This window comes from Giraffa tippelskirchi, chromosome 10 (genome assembly GCF_054371585.1).
Source record: "Giraffa tippelskirchi isolate mGirTip1 chromosome 10, T2T-mGirTip1v1.2.pri, whole genome shotgun sequence".
NCBI lineage: Eukaryota > Metazoa > Chordata > Mammalia > Artiodactyla > Giraffidae > Giraffa > Giraffa tippelskirchi.
Genome location: NC_137284.1, coordinates 22,418,434 through 22,434,642, shown reverse-complemented (window position 1 = coordinate 22,434,642; position 16,209 = coordinate 22,418,434). Strand labels below are relative to the sequence as shown.

General features: G+C 39.6%; 1 protein-coding gene across 1 annotated transcript in view; it reads right to left on the bottom strand.

Annotated features, from left to right (window-relative positions):
• ZDHHC13 (zDHHC palmitoyltransferase 13) overlaps positions 1-16,209 on the bottom strand; it is a 184,324-nt gene that overhangs the window by 132,460 nt on the left and 35,655 nt on the right. The window lies entirely within an intron of this gene.

The window sequence follows — 16,209 nt, the reverse complement described above, 5'->3', positions numbered from 1 at the left end:
AATCAGAAAAAATATTTGCCTAAAATCATAAAACCCTGTTCATAATCATTTTCTACCTGCTGCTACTGCTACTGCTGCTGCTAAGTCGCTGCAGTCGTGTCCGACTCTGTGCGACCCCACAGATGGCAGCCCAGCAGGCTCCTCCATCCCTAGGATTCTCCAGGCAAGAACACTGGAGTGGGTTGCCATTTCCTTCTCCAATGCATGAAAGTGAAAAGTGAAAGTGAAGTCGCTCAGTCGTGTTCGACTCTTAGCGACCCCATGGACTGCAGCCTACCAGGCTCCTCCATCCATGGGATTTTCCAGGCAAGAGTACTGGAGTGGGGTGCCATTCATTGCCTTCTCCGATTTTCTACCTGATGATATAGAAAAAGAAAATCCTTATTTTTCTCTGAGACTCTGTTTCCCTAAGATTCATGTTTAGGCCTGTGTTTGGAAGCCTTCTGCATATAAAATGACTCAGTGCAGATGGTGAAGAATCCGCCTGCAATGCAGGAGACCCAGGTTCGATTCCTGGGTCAGGAAGATCCCATGGAGGAGGGAATGGCTACCCACTCCAGTGTTCTTGCCTAGAGAATTCCATGGACAGACCATGGGGTTGCAAAGAGTTGGACATGACTGAGCGGCTAACACACAAATGAGTGTCTAGAGCTCCTTGGGTTCTTTGGTCTTTGGGAAAATAATATCCTTAGAGTTAGACTCTGCCTGCATAAGAATAGTCTAGGAAATCAGGTTTAGGAAAGGCCTCTGGAGGTATTTGTCCCTGACATGGTGACAAGTTTGCCATGGTTTCTAGGAATGAAAAGCATGACCTTTACCTTTGAGAACTTAAGAGTAGTTATTTAGCTTGTGTTCCAATTAATGTAGAGTCAAAAAATATGCGCACCAGTTCCAATTTGGCCACTGCAACTTCAGTGTCAACTTCAAAATAGAAAGTACCTTGGAAACCATTTATTATTAGCTTACAGATATTCATTTTTGGAACACTCTGTAGCCTCAAGATTTGGTACCGATCGTTCTGGCTGTGACTTTTAGTCAGTTTCATGGTCAGTCCCCAGGAGGAGCAGGGTTGAAAACATCTGAATCTTCTATATTCATGTCAATCGTACTGATAAAAACTTTAGGTTCGGTACAGAATTCTCAACTATTCTGTCAGTGGTTACTCATTCCCCAAGGCACTTAGACAGACAGGAAGGGGCTGCCAACAGATGGCGTGACAACACTACAGGCTTCCGCTCAGACTGACTGACCCCGCCGAGAGGAGGGTTGACAAATAAATTCTTGATACTCAGGAGACAATACAAAGTAACTATGAAAATAATACTGTTCATAGTTTTCAGGTTTTCCAATCAAATATATTGATCATTCCTAGAATACAGTTCAATGCTAGGAACTCAAATCCAAATGATTCTGTATTCTACATGCAACCCTTGATTTCCAAGTGCTGTGTTAAAGTTTGGCTGCAGGTGAGGGCTTCCTGGGCTGGGGCACAGGGTGGTGGGAAGAGATAGGGAGACAGCACTGGCAGCCTATGCACCAGGCAGGGTGCCTTGATGCCGTGTCAGCAACTTAGACTGGGGTTCTTATGAGAGTCAGCTCTGTGAGTCCTGAGATTTTATCAACTGTACAGCTTTGGCTAAGGACTCCATACATGATGAAGAGCTCTGTGGGGAGAGCCAAAGATGGGAGAGGGAAAGATGGCTCACCTTTAAATTCCACATTTTAAGCCTTACATAAAATGTCAATATTAAACATTTTTATAGCCTGACATGGATGACAGCTGGTTACTTTCAAATTCTATAAATCATGCTGCATCCTCTTTTAAAATGTATTTTGTGCAGTATCTGAATATTTAGATATAACCTTCAATTATGACATCCTGTTATGTATATGAGAGAATAATACACATCAATTTCAGAAGAACTGAAGAGTGACAGATCAAAGGGAGCTGCAGTGTTGGGCCATAGTTGTATCTTTAGTTTTACTTATTCATTTTTTAAAGAGATTGGCAAATATAATAAAACTTCAATAAATGCTTGCTTGTTGAGGTGGGTATGTGAGTGCTTATTATTTTCTGGCTTAAGTGCCTGGTTTATAGTTATCTCCAGTACCACTCCATCCTCACTCCTGGAGACTTGATTATGGTCAATCCAACATTATAGCCTCTCAGTTTTCTAAACACATCCCTCCTTTAACCTTGTCTCCCACTTTTTTTAAATCATACTGTCCTGGATCTTGCCATCACCCACAATAGCATCACCTCCAAAACATGTTTCAAGTTTGCACTGCTTACCCCTCACTTCTGATCTGCACTGCTTATTTTCCTTGATACCCCACATCCAATGACTGGCAAATACTACCCTGACCTCTCATCTGTTGACTCAACACAATCATTGCCCACCATTTCCTCATGCCCTCACTTCCAGTCTTGCCATGTTTAGATTCCATGACCTGTTACTGTAATCACTACTTTGCATACACCCCCCTGGTCCTTGTAACACTTCCCTCGGCCACACTTATCAGACAAAACCCGATTCTGGTTAAATCCATCTCTCACTCACTCCATACCTGCTCCTAAAGACCTAAGTATGGTTGGTATATGTGCTAACTTCTTTACATTTGAAAGGGAATTAAATTTAACCGACTTAGCACAGATCAATTTCAAAGAAAGGCAATGCCAAAGAATGTTCAAACTACTGCACAATTGCACTCATCTCACATGCTAGCAAAGTAAGGCTCAAAATTCTCCAAGCCAGGCTTCAACAGTACATGAACCGAGAACTCCCAGATGGTCAAGCTGGATTTAGAAAAGGCAGAGGAACCAAATATCAAACTGCCAACATCCATTGGATCATCAAAAAATCAAGAGAGTTCCAGAAAAACATCTACTTCTGCTTTATTGACTATGCCAAAGCCTCTGACTGCGTGTATCACAACAAACTGGATAATTCTTAGAGATGGGAATACCAGACCACCTGACCTGCCTCCTGAGAAATCTGTATGCAGGTCAAGAAGCAACAGTTAGAACCGGACATGGAACAACAGACTGGTTCCAAATTGGGAAAGGAGTACATCAAGGCTGTACATTGTCACCCTGCTTATTTAACTTATATGCAGAGTACATCATGCAAAATGCCAGGCTGGATAAGCACAAGCGGGAATCAAGATTGCCAGGAGGAATATCAATAACCTCAGATATGCAGATGACACCACCCTTATGCCAGAAAGTGAAGAAGAACTAAAGAGCCTCTTGATCAAAGTGAAAGAGGAGAGTGAAAAAGCTAGCTTAAAACTCAGCATTCAAAAAACAAAGATCATGGCATCCAGTTCCATCACTTCATGGCAAATAGATGGGGAAACAATGGAAACAGTGACAGACTTTATTTTCTTGGGCTCCAAAATCACTGCACATATTGACTGCAGCCATGAAATTAAAAGATGCTTGCTCCTTGGAAGAAAAGCTATGACACACCCAGACTGCATATTAAAAAGCAAAGACATTACTTTGCCAACAAAGGTCCATCTAGTCAAAGCTATGGTTTTCCCAGTAGTCATGTATGGATGTAAGAGTTGGATCATAAAGAAAACTGAGCACCAAAGAATTGATGCTTTTGAACTGTGGTGTTGGAGAAGACTCTTGAGAGTCCCTTGGACAGCAAGGAGATCAAACCAGTCAATCCTAAAGGATATCAGTCCTGAGTATTCATTGGAAGGACTGATGGTGAAGCTGAAGCTCCAATACTTTGTCCACCTGATGCAAAGAACTGACTCGTGGGAAAAGACCCTGATGCTGGGAAAGACTGAAGGCAGGAGGAGAAGGGGACGACAGAGGATGAGATGGTTTGATAGTACCACTGACTCAATGGACATGAGTTTGAGCAAGCTCTGGGAGTTAGTGATAAACAAGGAGGCCTGGCATGCTGCAGTCCAGGGGGTCGCAAAGAGTCAGACACAACCGAGCGACTGAACTGACTGAACACAGATCAATTTTAAAAATAGAAACCAAAGTTTATCGTTCAAAGTAATCATCTTAACTAATGAAAGATTAAAAAACAAAAGCTCTAACAAAGTACTGTTTTTGGAGAACTGGATGCAGAAAGACTTTCATTTTTCATTTGATACACTTCTGTGCCATTTGGAAAGAAATTGTAAATGTGCGTGCATTACAACTATGATAAAGAAAAAGGAGAGGACAGGTTATGGAGGGCCTTGAATGATAAGTAAGCAGGGTGTGCTTTATTCTTAGTTATAAAGCCACCCAGTGCAGGCTTATCTTGCTTGGCATTGCTGCCCATACAGGCAGCAAAAGGCTTCACAAGAACAATCCTTTGCAGGGACCGGCACTGAATGGGGTGGGTGGGGATGGACAGAGGTTGAGACACAGGAGAAGAGCTGGACCAAATGTTGAGGAACATCTCAGGAGGGGTCATGACTCAGAGAACACACACTCATTTTCCAGCCGGTTGCTGTACAGGTAATCACAGGGCCTGTGCAGCATCTCCATAAACCTCGCTTGGGCACCAGGATTCACCCCTCCTCCTGCTGGTACAGAGAAGTGCCCTCTAGCGACCATCAGTCCCAGGAAGCTCTTCCCTTCATCACAGATCAGTTTGTCAATTCCAACAAGAAGAATGGAGGAAACGTACATTTATCAAGTATTTATTTCCAAAGCCACTGTTGAGTTTTTCTCTTTGTATCCATTCATGCAACTCCACCTAGTGGTGGGGTATTCAGGGAACCATAAGGGCTCCAGCAAGAAGAAACAGGGAAAAAAGACATAAGATCCCTCCTGGCAACTTTGAGTCCCGGCAGCCTCCACTAGGAAAGATCTGAATTGGGAAAACAACACTGTTTCCCCCTTCCTGGGTCCTCTCCCTGTTCTCCTCTCCATCCCAACCATTCATATTTGCTATCATGGTGAGGAATCTCCTGCTCTCCTTAATTTAAGGAGCAAGATAGGGAATGCTTATGCATCTCAATGCTAAAGTGCTGTTAACAACCCAGATTTCACTCATTTCTTTGCTTTTCAAATGTTTTCCCCTTTGTGTATCTGGCAGTGTCCTCACAGAAAATAAATGGCCCAACTAGATGGAAGAAATGAGGACAGCTTAATTAAATAACTATTTATGAAGATGGGTACATAAAGGGAAGTTTAAAAGCAATGATGAGACCTCCAAAAGTGATCAACTAAAAGGAGCTTTTACTAACCCTAGGCTGAAAGGACAAGGGGAAGTATGAGTTACCATAACTCAGAGAGGGCTGAAATTATATTAATAACTAGTTGGAGCTGTGGGAGAAGGCAATGTCACCCCACTCCTGTACTCTTGTCTGGAAAATCCCATGGACGGAGGAGCCTGGTAGGCTGCAGTCCATGGAGTCGCTACGAGTCGGACACGACTGAGCGACTTCCCTTTCACTTTTCACTTTCATGCATTGGAGAAGGAAATGGCAACCCACTCCAGTGTTCTTGCCTGGAGAATCCCAGGGACGGGGGAGCCTGGTGGGCTGCCGTCTATGGGGTCGCACAGAGTTGGACACGACTAAAGCGATTTGGCAGCAGCAACAGCAGTTGGAGCTGTGACTGTAGGAATGGGCCTCCAAACAGACTATGTCCTTAAGTAGAGTGACACTGCTATTGCCAACTCACAGCCTAGCAGGCAGAGAGCTGGGGTAGATTAAAAACCATAGGGTAAAGCGTCTGCCTGCAATGCGGGAGACCTGGGTTCGATCCCTGGGTCGGGAAGATCCCCTGGAGAAGAAATGGCAACCCGCTCCAGTAGTCTTGCCTGGAAAATCCCATGGACAGAGGAGCCTGGTAGGCTACAGTCCATGGGGTCGCAAAGAGTCGGACACGACTGAGCAACTTCACTTTCACTTTCTATCCCTCAAAGGCTTTTTCCAGTTTCTTGTCAGTGTTGAACTTTGACTGATTTCTACAAGGAGCCACAGGAAAAGGAGCTAGCTCATTGTTAAGGAACAGAGATGTATCCTACTGGAGTGCAAATTAGGGTAGAGAAGGATGGAAAGTAGACCTTGATGGCAAGTAGAGAACATCCATCACCTTCTTATACCCACCACACAGCCTGTATTTCCTGGGACTTTCTCTATCTCAGTGTTCAATCTCTAATTTTATCTCTTCAGTGTCTTATTTATATCTCTTTGCACCTTCTTTCTTTAGTGTAATTTTATTGGAATGATCACACTATCAATATACATACCTTTAAAAAATGAATCATTAAGAAAACAGAAACATGCTCTTCTAGGTATTTTTTGGTTTATGAGCTAATTTTTAATTTTGGCTGCTCTAACAGAAACTCATTAAAACAGTGAAAAGAGAAAAGTTTATTTGCCCTGAAATAGCCTATAAATGGTGGTTCAGCAATTTTAGACAAGAGGGCTCCTTCCAATTTGTTGCTCCTCGATCCCTCAATAGGTTCTATCATCTTAATAGTCCTTAATGGCCTCAATCTTTATTGCCACATCTGCATTCCAGCTGGCAAGAGAGGCAAAATGACAGAAATAAGCCCTTCCTTATCAGTAACTATATTAAATTTAAATGAATTAAACTGTCCAATCAAAAGACAGAGCTTGGCAGAATGGATTTTTTAAAAGCTATTATCCAACTTTACACTGTCTATAAGAAACTCATTTTGGATTGAAAGACACAAATAGGTTGAAAGTAAAAGGATGAAAAAAGATATTCCAGAGAACATCCACTTTCCAGTTTTGGCTATAAGGAGCTTGGAAGTCACCACTCCATCCTACTAAAAACAAGTAAACACTGAATAAATTGAAAAATCAACAACCGTTTTGATCAGTAACAGGGAGAAAGACACAGGGCAAAATGTCACCCCCAAGACTGGAGAGACAGACAGGCAAATACAGGGAGTCACGAATTACTGGAGCAGAGAATAATGGGTAAAAAATCACCACAAGATCCAGTGCCAAGATAGAAAAACCTGAACTACAGCACAACATGTCTGGCAACCAAAAAGTAAACGAGTTACAATGCATACTAAAAGGAAAAAAAAAACAAACCACAACTGAAAAGACAAAGCAAGCGTCAGAACCAGACATGGCAGGGATGTTGGCATTATCAAACTGGGCATTTAAAACAACAATGATTAATATGCTAAGGGCTCTAATGGATAATGTAGACAGTATATAAGAACAGATGGACAACGTAAGCAGAGAGGTAGAAGTTCTAAGAAGGAACTAAAAAAAAATGCTAGAGATCGAAAACACTGTAACAGAAATGAAGAATGCCTCTGATAAGCTTATTAGTACACTGAACGTGGCTGAGGGAAAAAATTCTCTGATTCTTGAGAATACATCAATTTGTTCTTGTTGCTCAGTCACTAAGTCATGTCTGACTCTTTGCAATCTGATGGACTGCAACATACCAGGCTTCCCTGTCCTTCACTATCTCCTGAAGTTTGCTTGAATTCATGTTTATTGAGTTGGGGATGGTATCGTATCTAACCATCTCATCCACTGTCGCCCTCTTCTCCTTTTGCCTTCAATCTTTCCCAGCAGCAGGGTCTTTTCCAATGAGCTGGCTCTTTGCATCAGGTGGCCAAAGTACTGGAGCTTCAGCATCAATCCTTCCAATGAATAGTCAGGGTTGATTTCCTTTGGGATTGACAGGTGTGACCTTCCTCCTTGCAGTCCAAAGGACTCTCAAGAGTTTTCTCCAACATCACAATTTGAAAGCATCAACTCTTCAGCACTCAGCCTTCTTTATGGCCCAGTTATCCCATACATACATGACTACTGGAGAAACCATAGCTTTGACTTTTATCAGCAAAGTGATATCTCTGCTTTTTAGTACACTTCCTAGGTTTGTCATAGCTTTCCTTCCAAGAAGCAAGCGTCTTTTAATTTCATGGCTGCAGTCACCATCCATAGTAATTTTGGAAACTGAGAAAAGAAAATCTGTCACTTCTTCCACTTTTTCCTATTCTGTTTGCCTTGAAGTGATGGGATCAGATGTCATGATCTTAGTTTTTTGAATGTTGAGTTTTAAGCCAACTTTTTCACTCTCCTCTTTCACCCTCATCAAGAGACTCTTTAGTTCTTCTTCGCTTTCCGCCATTAGAGTGGTATCATTTGCATATCTGAAATTGTTGCTATTTCTCCCAGCAATCTTGATTCCAGCTTGTGCTTCATCCAGCTCAGCATTTCACATGATGTACTCCGATTAGAATTTAAATAAGCAAGATGACAAGATGTCATACTCCTTTCCCCATTTGAACCAGTCAAGTGTTCCATGTCCAGTTCTAACTGTTGCTTCTTGACCTGTATACAGGTTTTTCAGGAGACAGGTAAGGTAGTCTGGTATCCCCCTCTCTTTAAGAATTTTCTGCAGTTTGTTGTGATCCTCACAGTCAAAGGCTTTAGCCTAGTCAATGAAGCAGAAGTAGATGTTTTTCTGGAATTCCCTTGCTTTCTCTATGATCCAACAGATGCTGGCAATTTGATCTCTAGTTCCTCTGCCTTCTCCAAACCCAGCTTGTACATTTGGAAGTTCTCCATTTATATACTAGCTTGAAGGATTTTGAGCATAAACTTACTAACATGTGAAATGAGCACAACTGTATTATAGTTTGAACATTCTTTGGCTTTGCCCTTCTTTGGGATTAGAATGAAAACTGACCTCTTCCAGTCCTGTGGCCACTGCTGAGCTTTCCAAGTTTCCTGACATATTGAGTACACCATTTTAACAGCATCATCTTTTAGGATTTGAAATAGCTCAGCTGAAATTCCATCACCTCCACTAGCTTTTTTTGTAGTGATGCTCCCTAAGGCCCACTTGACTTGGCATTCCAGGATGTCTGGCTCTAGGTGAGTGACCACATCATCATGGCTATCCAGGCCATTAAGACCTTTTTTGTACAGTTCTTCTGCGTATTCTTGCCACCTCTTCTTAATATCTTCTGCTTCTGTTAGGTGCTTACTTTTTCTGTCCTTTATCATGCCTATTCCTGCATGAAGTGTTCCCTTGATATAGCAATCGAAACCTCCAAAACTGAAAAGCAAAGAGAACTAAGACAAAACAAACAGAGAGAGAGAATATCCAGAGACTTTGGGACAACTACAAAAGTGTAACATACACATAATGGGAATACCAGAAGGAGAAGAAAGAGAGAATTGAACTGAAGAAATCGTTGAAACAGTAATGAAAATTTTCCCCAAATTTGTGTCAGACACCAAACCACAGATCCAGGAAGATCAGAGAGCACCAAGCAGGACAAATGTCCCAAAAACGTACATGTAGGAATATTATTTCCAAACTGTAGAAAAATCAAAGGCAAAGATAAATATCTTGACATAAGCTAGAGGAATAAAGAACTTTACCGCAGAGGAACAAGGATAAGAATCACATCTGACTTCTCCTCAAAAACCACTAGCTTAGAACTCTGTATCCTGTGAAATTATCTTTCAAAAGTGAAGGAGAAAATAGACTTTCTCAGACAAACAGAGATTGAGGAAATTTCCTACCCGTAAGCTTAGCTTGTTAAAAGAAATCATTCAGAGAGAAGAAAAACAATATAGGTCAGAAACCTGGATCTTCATAAAGAAAGGGAGAGCACTTAAGAGGAGTAGTGAAGGCAAAATAAAATCTTTTATTTTCTTTTTTCTGAATTGCTCTAACACATCACAGTTTATTCAAAATAATAACACAATAATATGTTCAATTTTGTATGCATAAGTATATGTCATCATGCATACATATTTATATATACTTATAAATAAGTGAAGTGAATGGCAGCAGTGACACAAGGGACAGGACTGAAGAACTGGAATTATTTTGTTATTATAAGCTATTCAAACTAGCTGTGAAGTGGTATACTGTTTTTATAAAGTGGACTTGGATTAGTTGGGAATGTGTATTGCAAACTCTGTAGCAATCGCTAAACAGGTTTTTTTAAAAAGGAAGGAAAAAAAAAGTGTAACTGCTATGCTAAGAAAGGAGAGAAAATGCTATGAAAGGCATGCTAACTGACATGCTAAGAAAGCAGAATCACATAAATGCTCGACTGAAACCACAAAAGGTTGAAAAAGTAGTTAACAAAAATAGAAAAGAAGAATAAGGGTAACAAATAGAAAATAGTAACAAATATGGTAGATATTAATCCAACTACATCGATCATCACCCTAAATGTCAATGATACAAATGCACAATTAAAAGAGATCTTCATATTGTATCAAAAACAAGACCCAACTATCTGTTGTCCATAAGAAATTCACTTTAAACGCAGACACATACAGATTCAAAGTAAAGAAATGGAGAAAAATATATCATGCTAACACAAATTTTTAAAAGCAGGAGTAGTTATATTAATTTCAGATCAAGCAGACTTTAAAGCAAGGAAAGTTTCAGAGATAAAGAAGGACATTACATAATTATTATAAAGGGGTGAATTCTCCAAGAAGACATAAAAATTCTTAATATCTATATGCCTAAAAACAGCATCAAACTACATGAGGCAGAAACTGATAGAACTTCAAGGATAAACAGTGGAATCTATTATTATAGTTGGATACTTTCACACCCCTCTATCAGAAATGGAAAGATTCAGTGGGCAGAAAATCAGTGAAGACATAGTAGAACTGAACAACATCATAAACCAACTTGCTATCATGAACATCTGTAGACTACTTCATCCAACAATAACAGAATACACCTTCATTTCATGCTCACATGGAACATTCATCAAGATAGGTCACATACTGGGCCATGAAACACACCTTAACAAATGTAAAAGGACAGAAAACTTTCAGTGTCTGTTCTCAGACCACAGCAGAATTCAGCTAGAAATCAACAAATAGAAAGATAACTGGAAAATTCCAAAATACATGGAGATTAAATAATACACTTCTAAATAACACATGGGTCAAAGAAAAGAACTCAAGATAAATTCTGAAATATTTTCAATTAAAATTAAAATGAAAACACAATTTATCAAAATTTGCAGGATTCAGTAAGAGCAGTGCTTAAAGGGAAACTTAAAATGCTGAATGCATATATTAGAAAAGAAAAAAAAGCAAAATAAAGTAAGCAGAAGAAAAGGAGTAATAAAAATTAAAGCACATATCAATGAAATTGAAAATAGAGAATCAATAGAGAAAATCAATATAGCCAAAAGCTGTTTCTCAGACTCACAGACATGAGTCTGTGGTTGCCAGGTTTGGGGGGGGAGGGGGAGAGATGGACTGGGAGCGTGGGATTAGTAGATGCAAACTATCACATAGAGAACGTATAAACAACGAGGTCCTACTGTGTAGCACAGGGAACTATGTTCAATACCCTCTGATAAACCAAAATGGAAAAGAATATGAAAATGAATATATACATGTATAACTAAATCACTTTGCTGTACAGCAGAAAATAACAACATTGTAAATCAACTATACTTGAATAAAATAATTTTTAAAAGCTGTTTCTTTGAAAAGATTCATAAAATTAATAAGTCTCTAGTCAAGCTAACTAGAAACAAAAGGAGGACACAAATTACTAATATCAAAAATAAAGGAAGGGACACCACTACAGACTCCATGGACATTAACAGGACAATAAAGGACAATAAAGGAATACTATACAACCCTATGCCCACAAATTTGATAGCCTACCTGAAATGGATGGATTCCTTGAAAAACACAATCTACCAAAACTCACAGAAGGAAGAGACAATATGAGTATATATACTGAATATATATTTTTAACAAAATTATATCAGTAATAATACGGAGAAGGCAATGGCACCCCACTCCAGTACTCTTGCCTGGAAAATCCCATGGACGGAGGAGCCTGGTAGGCTACAGTCCATGGGATCGCTAAGAGTCGGACATGACTGAGCGACTTCACTTTTACTTTTCCCTTTCATGCACTGGAGAAGGAAATGGCAACCCACTCTAGTATTCTTGCCTGGAGAATCCCAGGGACAGCGGAGCCTGGTGGGCTGCCGTCTATGGGGTCGTACAGAGTCGGACATGACTGAAGCGACTTAGCAGCAATAATAACTTTTCAAAACAGAAAGCGCCAGGCTCCAATGAGTTAACTGGTGAATTCTACCAAACATTTAAGGAAGAAAGTATACCGATTCTCTACAATCTTATTCAGAGGATAGAAGAGGGACTACTTCCTAACTCATTCTATGACGTCAGCATTGCTCTAATACCAAAACCAGACAAAGACACTACAAGAAAAGGAAACTACAGACCAATAGCTCTTGTGAACATAGATGAAAAACCCTCAACAAAGTGTTAGCAAATAGAGTCTTAAGAAGGCATTAAAAATTACGTACCATGTCCATGTGGAACTTATTCCAGATATGCAAGGCTGGTTCAGCATTTGAAAATTAGTTAATGTAATTCATAACATGAACAGAGTAAACAAAGAAAAATCACATGAGCATTTCCATAGATGCAGAAAAAGCATTTGATGAAACAACAGCCATTCATGATAAAAACTCAGTAAAACAGAAACATAGAACTTTCTCAACTTGTTAAGATGTACAAAAATTCTACAACTAACAGCATACTTAAAACGTTTCTGTAAAGAAACCTGAAGCTGTCCCACTAAAATCAGGTATGAGGCAAGAATGTCCCCTCTCACCATTTCTTTTCAACATTACACTTGAAGTTCTTGCTAATCCAGTAAGAAAAGTAAGTAAAATGTATATAGATCAGAAAGGAAGATATAAAAGTGTCTTTGTTTGCAGATAGACATGTCTACACAGAAAATCTAAAAGAATTAAAAAAACGTCCTCTGGGACTCAGAACAAATTATAGCAAGGTTACAGGACACAAAGTTAATATACAAATGTCAATTGTTTTCCTATATACCAACAATGAACAAGTGGAACTTGAAATTAAAAACACAGTATTTATTTATATTCCCTGGTGGCTTAGAATGTAAAGAATCTGCCTGCAATGCGGGAGACCTGGGTTTGATCCCTGGGTTGGGAAGATCCCCTGGAAGAAGGCATGGCAATCCATTCCAGTATTCTTGTCTGGAGAATCCCTATGGACAGAGGAGCCTGGTGGGCTACAGTCCACCAGGCAAAGAGTTGGACATGACTGAGCGACTATTATATTAGCATCCCTCAAAATGAAATATCTAAGTATAAATCTAATAAAATATGCTTTATTATTTTATCTATAAAATCTATATAAGATTTTATAAAATCTATACAAGATCTATATAAGAAAAACTACAAAACTCTGATGAAAGAAATAAAAGAACTAAATAAATGGAGAGATAGTCCCTGTTCATGACTTAATATTAAGATGTCAGTTCTCCCCCAAGTTTACTTATAGATTAATCATTCATTTCTATAGCACAGTTCAGTACTCAGAACTCAGGTACCCTGACTCCAGATCCGGTGGTTCCCCAATCCAGCACTCTGCTGATTCTATATCCTAGATGCACCCCTTGTTTTCCAAATGCTGTAGTAGGGTTAGACTGTATGTGACGTCTTAATCAAACTAGGATGCAGGGTGATGGAGGCGGCAGGAAGACAGCACTTGTAGCCTAAGCACCAAGCAGGGTGCTTTGATGTGATGAGACAAATTTAGACAGAGGGTTCTTAGGAGAGTTAGATTTCCTAACTCTGTGAGCTGTGAGCTGTGATTTCATCATATGTACAGTTTTTGGCTGAAAATGTCCAGCATAGGGAATCCTGTAGAGAAATGTCATCTAGTGTTTAAACCAAAGACTGTTGGGTTTCATCTGGGCAACTGGTTATTTTGAAGTCATCGGCTTTCCTCTTCATGTTGGCTGCAAGATAACTTAGAGATGGATGCTTAAGCTCAGTCCCGGCAGCCCTGAACTTACAGGATTCACTCAGTCCCAACATTCCTCTATTATAGCACTTATAATACTATGCTATAATGATTCATTGACATGTGTCCCTTCTTCATCACACTGTGAGGTCGTCAAGGAAAAAAAGTATGCCTTTGAATCCATAATGTATGGGACTGGACCAATGACTATTCTCAGTTATTAATAGCTCCCCATCTGAAACTCATGGTTGTCTAGCATCTTGAAAAGACTGGCTCAGTCACCAGGTATCCTTCAGGCACCTCTCACTCAAGAGGACAGACAGTGTCCCCTGGAGCTGGTCAATCTGAAGAAGGTGCTTCCCTTTCATTGCAGGTTTGCTTACTGCCTCTGGGGAGAAGAATGGAGGAAAAGGAAAGGGTTTGCTCATGAGTTGTCTTCTTTCCAAAACCAGTAATGGTTTTTCCTCCTAGCTTCGCCTTAGGGTGGATCATGCTTGATATTCAGGAGTTTTCTTCAGGAAGAGAAAAAAGATACGAAAGTCCCTCGTGGCACCTTTTGGGAGCTGTCACCTACAACTGTTTATTCATGCATGAATTTGACAAACATTATCTAAACCTACTTGATAAAGCACTATGCTATTTCTTTAGGGAGCAAACACTTTTTATGTAAATCTCTGGTTAACAGACCCCTATCTGTTTAACCAAACCTGTCCATTCCACTAAGAAAATATATTGACTGACGTCCAGTAAACACTGAGTCCTCAGGACCATTCATTGATTATCTAGTATACCTGGACACTACAGCACTGAGTTAGCTGGTTCACAGGAAACGATTGGGCCCATTTCCAACCTTTCTTAGCCAGTTAGACTTGTTCATGTAATTACCTAATTTATCAAGTTTATCAAAACACATTATAAATCAATGATATATGAATATAGAAAGAGAATTTTTGATGAAAACTAACGAGTGCTTAAAAGGGCAATAAAAGCTAGTCTCAAGATTATTGTAATTTAATTAGGAATGAGCCTGAAACTCTACAAAACTGAAAAAAATTTAGCAATATTGAAAAACATCATCAAGCAGAATGCTATACACATGATGTTAAGATCTCTAATAAATCCAAACTGCAAGTCATAGACAAGGCTGAATGGATGTGCTCTCTGCAAGAAAGACTAGAACTATATTTTATGACCCACAGTCAAAGGAAAGTCTTTTTTTTGCTCCTTTATTTTGGTGAATGAATTTTGGGTTAAAATAAAATATTCCTATTACAAATGTATCCTTTTTTATAATTGCCCTTTAACAGACTGTTGCAATTAACCTATCTACTTCTACTACTCTTAACGATATCACTAAACAGGCTTCTCATAGCAGAGTCACTCAGTATTCTTCTGTTCTTTCCATAAATAATAACTGAACATCTTTAATGTTCCAGTCCCTGTGCCAGGCACTAGAGGTTCAAAGACAATGTATTCATTTTCAAGGAACTCACAGTCTGTGGAAGGAAGGAGCCTAGTGTGGGACAGACTGCCACATAATGTGATCCATGCTATCACAGAGTTGTTTGGGAGTCAAGAGTCCCCAGAAGAAGGATCATTTAAAAATTCTGTTTTTTCTCATTTATAATTTATTATCAAAAATAAGAAAATACTTAGGAATGAAATTAATCAAGATAGTAAAAGATGTGTACACTTAAAACTATAAAGCATTGATGAAGAAATTTAAAAGTAGCCAAATAAAAGGAAAGACATTTTATGCTCAGGAACTGGAAAAGTTAATATTGTTAAAACGTCCATGGTATTCAAGGAGATCTATAGATTCAATTCACTCTCCATCAAAATACAAATAGTGTTTTTTTTGCAGAAATTGGAAAACAATCTTCTTAAATCCATGTAGGTCCAAAAAGACTTTGAACAGTCAAAGCAATATTTAGAAAGTAGAACAAATCTGGAGGCAACACACTTCCTAACTTCAAAATATACTATGCAAATACAATAACAAAACAGCATAAATTGCTTCAATTCTGAAGCAGATTGTCATACCCAACCACCCAGGTAAAGCATGGCAATATGAATCCAAGTGGCTCCCATGATTGACAACATCCTCAGGAAAAGGTCTACAATTGATTAAATCACTCGACTCACTCTGCTGAACCTTCTAGCAGTCTTTAGTCCACACTCTGACATCACATCCAGGCACAATTCAATAAAGCATTTTTAAGAAGGGTCCCTGCAGGTGCTAAGGCACAGGCATTGCACCTTTACTTATTCTCATTATCCTCTATTTCAGCAGAGGAAGTCCCTGCCTCCAGCCAAGCCCACCTCAGCATCCAAATATCCTGGGATATGCAGGAATATGGGATTCAGTGGTAAAGAATCCTCCTGCCAAGGGATTCCACCCCTGGGTCAGGAAGATCCCCT